We start from the raw sequence: 10,047 nt of genomic DNA on the forward strand, positions 1-10,047 counted from the left end.
ATTCTCCCCTCCCCCCCCCCCATTCTGTCTCCCTCAGCCTGCATCCCCCCATCCTTAACTTGTCACTCTAACTCACCTTGCACTCCAGGACAACATTCACGTAGCAGGAGGAAGTACTGAAGCAGCGGCTCTTCCTTCCTGCTACGACGCTGCGCTCCTAGCACGCAGCGCTGGACAAGCAAGAGCCGCTGTGTACGCCGCTTGGCTGTGTCCCTATCTGACTGTCAGTCCCGGCCGCGGGCGGGTGCGTAGCTGGCTCATGGAGCCGGCGGTGGTGCAGGCGTGATTGCAGGGGAGCTTGATGCCGCAGAGGAGGGGGTGCAAGTTTGAGTGTGCGGCTCTATTTGGTGTCACCCCATGGAAGGGTGACACCCGGGTGTGGGCCGCACCCCCCGCACCCCCCTCATGACGCCACTGGGCTGACTTACATTTGAAGCAGTTCTCGCCGCTCTTCAGCCGCCTCTCCCTCCTCGTCTGCGCGGCTCCCCCTTCTCCCTCCTCCCGAGTGCCCAGCTCGGGGGGCGGGGTTTCGTGGAATGACGCGTTTGCGTCGTGACGTCACGACGCAATCGCGTCATTCCGCGAAACCCCGCCCCCCCGAGCTGGGCACTCGGGAGGAGGGAGAAGGGGGTTTCAAAGTACAAAGAAGTGCCGCGGCGGGCGCCCCGTGCGGTTGCACGGCTCGCCCGCCGCAAGAAACGGCACTGGCGCATAGGGAGAGGGTGTTAGGGGGTCTCGACGCCCCCTCCAATCCGGCGCCCAGGTCGCCTGCCCCCCTAGCCCCCCCCTAGTTTCGGCCCTGCATTGAGGGAGTGGCAGCCATGTCTATTTACATAGACATAGCTCCTCAAGTGCGGTGATTTTATCTCAATGCGGGTGCAATCTATAGCTACCAGCACATTAGGGAATGATGAGAGCCTATAGAATGCTACCTTCAGGTCCTGCTACTCGGACTCGGACGACTGGGGAATGAGATATATGTATGCCACAACTTCCTCAAGGCAGCTAGCACTTGAGTTAAATGCCTAGAGGAAGTGGCTTGTAATCCCCAACACCCATGAGCTCACAGACTGCTAAGAGCCTGTGGCTGTTAATTTATGCAGCCCAGGCACTCCATTGCTGCTGCCAGCCAAAGGATCCAAATCATCTGTCACCTGCTAATATAAATTTAGGAGTTTTGTGCGGTTGAACCTAAACATCTGAGCCACCTCCTGATCTGAGAGGGAGTCCAGGTCCACCTTCTGTCTATAGGTACGACTGGCACACATCCTAATAGGGACCTGGATCTGGTGACGCTCCTGAGCTATCCTCCTGTGCAACTCCTCTAAAGGAATCAGACCACAGACATACATCTCCAAAGAAGAATACATCCATGCTATTGCTACACCTACACAGGTGCAATGGCTGTGGGGGTGGTAGATATAGGGGTGTCAATGTTGAACTGTGGGTTCAGCTGTGCTAAAATGGGTGATTTGGTAAATAATTATTTATTCTACATGAACACAGGAGAAATAGATGTGGTTGTGTCAGATATGGTGATGTCAGTGCTAATTATGGGGTTCTGCTGTGTTGTTTTTAAGTGATTATGACATGAAACTCACCTACCTGAATCTGGCCTGATTCGTTTGTGATTTTAGTAAGGTTTGGTGTGTGAACAAATTTTGGTGTTACAAACTTGCATTGCATTGCATTGCCGGAGATCTATCTGTTGTATTGGAAAACATCTGGATGCAAATTGTCATGTGCAAGTTTTTAGTAAGGTCCGAAAAATGCGAGTTTACTCACACTCGCACCCCATTACATTGGTCGAGTTTGCAAAATGGTTGAGTTTAGTGCTAAACTCGCACATTTGTGCAAACTCGCACTCCATTACATTTGGCCCTAAATGTCTATTTCATGGGACTATCCCTTAATACACTGATTACAAATTTCTAACGTTTTAAAGGCCTGTTAAGTCTCCAATTACTTATTCTCAATGTGTCCAGCTTTACAATGCTAGAATATATACATACCAGGCTTACTGCTGCAGCGCTCTATGTGTATAGTTACACACAGCGGCACTGGGGTCAATGACACGCGGTGCACCGCATTGCCTTACTGCCTTTTGTTAAGAATACCATAAAGGCCATTTTTGATACTGAAATACAAGATTTCCATACTTAATCACAGGTAAATGCATGGCATCGTTTGTGAAAATTGCAGCAACTGAAGAGATGTAAAAATGCGATCTTTCTGGTTGGACATTCTAGGCAGATCTGCGCATCAGGAATCTGAGTTAAGGTTAAATATTAACTGATCTGGAAAAACAGGGACACAAGTTAAAGTTTCCCGTATGTATAAGCAAATATGCAAAATCATCACAGCCAATTTCCAATCTTCACTCAGTACAGGAACTAAATTTAGGTATCAAAGCTAACGTATTTCAGGATGTCTTTAACTGTATATGCATTTCAAAGGCGCAAGTTGAACTTGATTACTTGCATCATCATTCTATTAATATACTGCACTTGCACTATCAACTTTCACAACAAGCTTAAGGAAAGTAAGTTGACCCAAAATGCATCAGTCACATGCACCAAGACACACCAGATGGTAATACAATATACACACAGTAGATGCTGCAAGTGGGTGCCTCAGTCCTTGCACATTCAGATGTATGGATGTATACCAGGGAAAGAATTTTACAGGTGCCACTGTGGCAAAAGATGCATCTGACTCAGAATTAAGGCCATTGCTCAGTACATGATGGGATACGGTTAATTTCCCGACTGTCGGGATACCGATGCCGGAATCCCCGACACCCGATGAAATGCCCGGCATCCCCACTTGGGTGGTGATCCACGCCACCACTAGAGCTGGAATAGATTAGTGTGGCGGCTAAAGGTAGTGTGGCGAGTGCAGCGAGCCCACAAGGGGACAAGCAGCACTCGAGGTTGGGATTTCCGACTGTTGAGATTCCGGCATCGGTATTTCGACCACCGGGATCCTGACAGTCGGGATTTCATACCGAATCCTGCATGACTAGTTCTGCTCAAGTTCACAATGACATTCTGTTTCAGTTATAATGTATATAGGAATCTCTATAAAAATTAAAACTGTCTTTACTCTTCGTTTAATCATTATTATATAAGAGAGGTCCTGACCGCCAGTCACAACACCTCTCCCTACATCCTGCCCCTGAGAGTCCCGTCAGTCGGCATGCCAACTAGCTTGTTGCGCTACTAATTTCCCAATGTTATTAAGTATTTATGGTTAATTGTTTATTTGTATTAGTCTGTACTTATTAGAGATGAGCGGGTTCGGTTCTCAGAGAACCGAACCCTACCGAACTTTGCCTTCCGAGCCCGGATCCGAGTCAGGCTTGGGTTTTCCCGCCTGACTCGGAAACCCGAACGCGGCAAAATGTCATCATCCCGCTGTCGAATTCTCGCGGGATTTGGATTCCATATAAGGAGCCGCATGTCGCGGCCATTTTTACTCCAGTCTTGGAGAGTGTATAGAGAGGACGTGTCCTCAGTGTTCAGTGTCTGTGTGTTGGGGCGGGAAAGTGGGGTGGCAAGTGTTGTGCTGCTCAGTCCAGTCCAGTGTAGTCACTCAGTGTATTGTGCTGCATTAGTCCAGCCAGTCACAGTGTTGGTGTTCTCTGCTGCCATATATCCAGTGTAGCTGTATAAAGTGGTGCTGTGTTGTGCAGACCAGTCCAGTGTATTGTGCTGCATCAGTCCAGGCAGTCACAGTGTTGGTGTTCTCTGCTGCCATATATCCAGTGTAGCTGTATAAAGTGGTGCTGTGTTGTGCAGACCAGTCCAGTGTAGTCAGTGTATTGTGCTGCATCAGTCCAGCCAGTCACAGTGTTGGTGTTCTCTGCTGCCATATATCCAGTGTAGCTGTATAAAGTGGTGCTGTGTTGTGCAGACCAGTCCAGTGTATTGTGCTGCATCAGTCCAGCCAGTCACAGTGTTGGTGTTCTCTGCTGCCATATATCCAGTGTAGCTGTATAAGTGGTGCTGTGTTGTGCAAACCAGTCCAGTGTAGTCAGTGTAATGTGCTGCATCAGTCCAGCCAGTCACAGTGTTGGTGTTCTCTGCTGCCATATATCCAGTGTAGCTGTATAAAGTGGTGCTGTGTTGTGCAGACCAGTGGTAGTATCCTGTGTCATCAGTAATTCCAGTGACGATATACGCTGCTGCTATAAGTCCACTGGTGCAGTATAAAAATTATAACAACTACCTGTTGTGCTGCATCAGACCAGTGGTAGTGTCCTGTCCATCAGTCATTCCAGTCAATCCTGTGCCGCATATTGTCTCATATAACACCCAAAAAATAATGGAGAACAAAAATTTTGAGGATAAAATAGGGAAAGATCAAGAAGAACCACTTCCTCCTAGTGCTGAAGCTGCTGCCACTAGCCATGACATAGTGTAGACGATGAAATGCCATCAACATCGTCTGCCAAGGCCGTTGCCCAATGTGATAGTAGAGGGCATGTAAAATCCAAAAAGCCAAAGTTCAGTAAAAAGACCCAAAAAAATAAATTTAAATGGTCTGAGGAGAAACGTAAACTTGCCAATATGCCATTTATGACACGGAGTGGCAAGGAACGGCTGAGGTCCTGGCCTATGTTCATGACTAGTGGTTCAGCTTTACATGACGATGGAAGCCCTCATAAGCCCTTGGTGTTAGACATGTGCCCGGTATCCGTCATTAGTGCAGTGGTATTTAGACAATTGATGGAGGTATTGTGTCCCCGGTACCAAATCCCATCTAGATTCCACTTCACTAGGCAGGCGATAGCGAGATTTTGCCATTTAATTCCAGTGATATGGATGTATAATTATAGTGATTTTGTCAATTAATGTCAGTGATTTATAATTATTAATTACAGTGATCTTGCCAATTAATTCCAGTGATTTGGACGTATAATTACAGTGATTTTGCCAATTAATGACAGTGATTTATAATGATAAATTACAGTGATCTTGCCATTTAATTCCAGTGATTTGGATGCAGGGGCGGATCCAGAAGAAAATGATAGGGGGGGCACGATGGAAGGGGCAAGTACATTTGCGTGCGGCTTCGGTGCATGTGAGGTGGCGCTTCTTATACAATGCCCACAGTTGTAGCGCTCATTATGCAATGTCCACTGTACTGGTAGTGCCCCTTATATAGACCCCATAGTAGTGGTGCCCCTTATGCAATGCCCGTATTGCCCCCAGTAGTAATGTTGCCTGTAGTAATGCCCCCAGTGGTAATGCCCCTGCAGTTATGACCCCAGTAGTTTACCCCCCCTTTAGTTTAGCCTCCCAGTGGTAATGCCCCCACTAGTTTAGCCACCAGTAGTAATGCCCCCCTGTAGTTTGCCCCATTGTAGTTTAGCCCCTGTAGTTATGCCCCCCTTATAGTTTAGCCTCCAGTAGTAATGCCCCCAGTAGTTTGGCCCCTGTAGTTATCCCCCAGTAGTTTGGCCCCTGTAGTTATGCCCCCAGTAGTCTTGCCCCCCTGTAGTTTAGCCCCCAAGTAGTAATGTCCCTGTAGTTAAGCCGCCAGTAGTAATGCCCTCCTGTAGTATGCCCCCAGTAGTTAGCACCTTTGTAGTTGGCCCCCAGTAATAATGTCCCCCAGTAGTTTGCCCCCAGTAGATGCCCCCCAGTAATGATGTCCTCCAGTAGTTTGCCCCCAGTAGTAATGCCCCCTAGGACTTTGCCCAAATAGATGACCCCCCAGTAGTAATGCCCCCAGTAGCTGCCCCCCAGTAATAATGCCCCCAGTAGCTGCCCCCCAGTAATAATGCCCCCAGTAGCTGCCCCCAATAGATGATCCCCCAGTAGTAATGCCCCCAGTAGATGCCCCCCAGTAATAATGCCCCCAGTAGATGGCCCCCAGTAAAAATGTCCCCCAGTAGCTGCCCCCAATAGTTGACCCCCCCAGTACTGATGCCCCCCAGTAGATGCCCCCAGATATAATGCCCCCAGTAGTAATGCCCCCCCCAGTAGTAATGCCCCTTGTTGATGCCCCCCAGTAGTAATGTCCCCCCGTAGATGCCCCCGCTGCATTAAGAAAAAAAACATACTTACCGAGCCCCGTTCCCGCGCCGCTGCAGTCCTCCTCCTCCCTGGGCGTCCGCTCCTCAGTAAGCACTATGAGAGAGACGTCATGACTGACGTCTCTCCCATAGCGCACGCTGCACAGTGACAGCGCCGGAAGCCGGAGCTCAGTACTGAGCTCCGGCCTCCGGCTGCCGCTGTGCAGGGAGACGGGTGCCCGCTGGTAACACAATCTCAGCGGGCGCCCGTCATCTCCCTGCGCGGGGGGGGGGGGGATGGGACACACGGAGGCCGCAAATGACAGGGGGGGCACGGGCCCGAGTGCCCCCCCCCCTGGATCCGCCACTGTTTGGATGTATAATTACAGTGATTTGCCAATTAATGTCAGTGATTTACAATTATTAATTACAGTGATCTTGCCAATTAATTCCAGTGATTTGGATGTATAATTACAGTGATTTTGCCAATTAATGTCAGTGCTTTTTAATTATTAATTACAGTGATCTTGCCAATTAATTCCAGTGATTTGGACGTATAATTCCTGCTGGAATTGTTTGTGTCGCTTGGCTTAGTCATACAGCTACCTCATTGCACCTCTTCGACATCTTTGCATGAGGTGCTGTTTGGGGCCTAGTTTTTGAAAAGTGCCATTCTGTGTGACACCGCCGTATGAGTCCAGGGTTACTGCTGTATTAGTCCTGGGTACTGCCGTATAGGTCCACCAATTGCAGATTTTTTTAAAGTGACTGGAGCGTGCTGGAGATGCTGTCAGTGGACCGAACAATTGCGTCCCACTGTCGACATTCAGCCACTGCGTGACACTACTAGATGGGCCAGGTGGTTGTGTCGCTTAGCTTAGTCATACAGCAACCTCGGTGCACCTTTTTTTTCTTCTTTGCATCATGTGCTGTTAGGGGCCTTTTTTTTATATCTGCCCTCCTGTCTACCACTGCAGTGCCACGCCTAGATGGGCCAATTGTGTGTGTCGCTTGGCTTAGTCATACAACTACCTCATTGCAAATCTTTTTATTTTTTGCATGATGTGCTGTTTGGGGCCTTTTTTTTATATATCTGTCCTCCTGTCTGCCACTGCAGTGCCACGCCTAGATGGGCCAATTGTTTGTGTCGCTTGGTTTAGTCATACAACTACCTCATTGCAATTCTTTTTCTTCTTTGCATGATGTGCTGTTTGGGGCCTTTTTTTTTATATATATGCCCTCCTGTCTGCCACTGCAGTGCACTCCTAGATGGGCCAGGTGTTTGTGGTGTCCACTTGTGTCGCTTAGTTTAGTCATCCAGCAACCTCGGTGCAACCTTTTCGCCTACAAACAATATTGTGAGGTGTGAGGTGTTCAGAATAGACTGGAAATGAGTGGCAATGATTATTATTCAGGTTAATAATACTGTAGGAGCAACATTACCCCCAAATTCTGTGATTTTAGCTGTTTTTATGTTTTCTTTTTGCAAAAATCATCCAGATCCAAAACCAAAACCAAAACACAAAAGTGTGGTTTTGGCAAAGCCGAGCCAAAACCAAAACACGAAAGTGGAATTAGAACCAAAACCAAAACACAAAACACGAAAAGTGCCCGCCGCACATCTCACTACTTATTAACAGTTAACAACCTTTGTACAGTGCTACAGAACCTTTGTGCGTCATAAATAAAAGATAATAAAAAATAATATAATTATATAGGGGACTATTTTTAATCTTAATTTGTTACTCACAACAACAACAGATTAATAAATGTGACTTTATTATCATATGCAGTAAGTAATGCTACAGTAGGACAGTGCATTTGATAGCAGGCTGTACCAGCAATGACTGTGCTCCATTAAATGCACCTTCACTCTTTATTGCAGTGGTGAACGAGAACTTTGTACTGGGCGTGCTCAGCCATCAGGCTGTCTATGCACACAAAACAGCAGCTGGAGAGGGAAGTGAAAGTCCCTCTCCTGTAAAATATAATCTATAGTCTGCAGGGGCTACCGCCATCTAAAGATGACATTAGCTATCAGCGCCAAGCTCTAAAAAAGGTAAACATTGATGAATTGCCCATTACCTCACTCAAAAACATGAGGGCTACGGTATCCTGTGTTATTTAAATGAATGAGGAATATGGGTGTGATTGTGGTGCTGTGGCACCCGAGTGTGTGTGCATCCTTTGCCGGTATTGCGTCTGCCACTTTATGCAAATACTGCTACAAGACCATTCCTGGTGCACAAGCAGTGAGTCTGAATGTGCAAGAACTTAGACACCAACTTTGAGCAACTTTAGATTCTGGTTTGTAAAGACTGGTTTGTCTTTAGGCGTCACCATCGTCTCACCATCAAAACCTGCACCAGCCCTGGGATGCAGTTAATATCCCGGCTGTCTTGATCCAGGCATTTAGGAGACCGACGCCAGAATCCCGACAGCCGGTGAAATGCCTATTGTCGGAATCCCGAAAAACACAGGTTATTCCCACTTAGTTGGTCGGTCCACGCCACCAACCAAGTGGGAATATAACCTGTGGCAAGCGAAGGAAGCCACCAGACCAGAAGCCACCAGACCAGATCCACAAGGGGACGCTCTCCTGGGATTGTGCAGATGGGGATGCCCCTGTCGGTATAGTGACAGCTGGCATCCCGTTTGCTGGGATATCATATGTATTCCCCAGTGTTATGTTAAGTGCAGATTTCCAACTCAGTATAGCTTCCAATGTGAGCAATTAAGTGTCTGTGTATGCAACCACTTCAGCGACAGGCCTGAACACTCTCATAGCACACTCATAAATCGGACCATGCAGGCCCTATAGCTCTGCTATCTATTGCATTCAACTTTATCTAAATGGTGTCTCTGCATGGTTTGTGGTTAGAAAAGCATTAATAAATGGGCCCCATAGGGTGAAAGCATTACGTTAGCTTCTTATTTGCACATAATATCATCTGTTGATATCTAGAATAATAAAAAGCCACATGAAATTGTTAGCTGGAATTACATATTTATATGCCTTGCATTTGTTCATATGGATTCTCTCTCAGCTTTTCACATTGAATCTAGGCACCTTACACAGCAGGTGATAGTTGTAAGGAATAATGACGTGAGGCGGATCTATCCCGCTCTCTTCAAAAATGTCATTCACATATTGTCATACAGTTAAACACCCTATCCAAGGTGGAAGCAAATAGAATTGTTTCCTGTCTGAAAGATGTAGTTAGCTTACCCCCTACAAGATGGGAAACCGTGTGCGTTCAGCAGTCCATGACAAGCACATGTTGTGCCAGACAAATCTGCACTGGAACAGTGATTGCCTGATGGACATCTTGAGCAGGGGACATTTGTGATTGTAAAGTCCGCATCTGTCACACTTACTAGGAGGTAATCAACAAAGTCAGAATATATAGGAGACTGCTCCTCTAAGCTGACGTGTAAGGCACAGGGTTGGCTATAAGTTCCTGCACAATGCATTTAAACTTTTTTTTACACGCCTTCCTTCCCACAACAGTCACTGAATGTCTTTGTTATTCTCATACAAGGCTTTTTGGGTTACACATCATGAAAACAAATATTTTGTAGCAGTGTAAGTAGACTGCACAGTCGGTTTACATCGATTTCGATATTTGTAATATACAGTATAAAAGAAAAAAAATCAGAAAAATGTGAAATAGTAACTAGTGCAGTGTTACGTCTTGCTATTTGTCCAAATGCAAAGATTAAATGGAAAAACACTGGCGCCTGGTCCATACGATGCAAATATTTTTTCAATAATTGGTGAAAAGTTGTTCTGCACTTATAGCCATTTATATAACCAGAATTTAAATGATCTCAAAAATATGGTTTAGGCAAATTAGAAAACACACTTTATTACACTCAAATTCATCTAAAATCCACAAATGATACACACATATAAAACATAAGTTAAAATCAAACAAATGACTTTTACAATACAAAATATTCAATTTTAAAAGTCATTTTGATTTTAACCTATGTTTTTTATGTGTGTCATTTGTGGATTTTAG

Source organism: Pseudophryne corroboree, chromosome 4 (genome assembly GCF_028390025.1).
Source record: "Pseudophryne corroboree isolate aPseCor3 chromosome 4, aPseCor3.hap2, whole genome shotgun sequence".
Lineage (NCBI taxonomy): Eukaryota > Metazoa > Chordata > Amphibia > Anura > Myobatrachidae > Pseudophryne > Pseudophryne corroboree.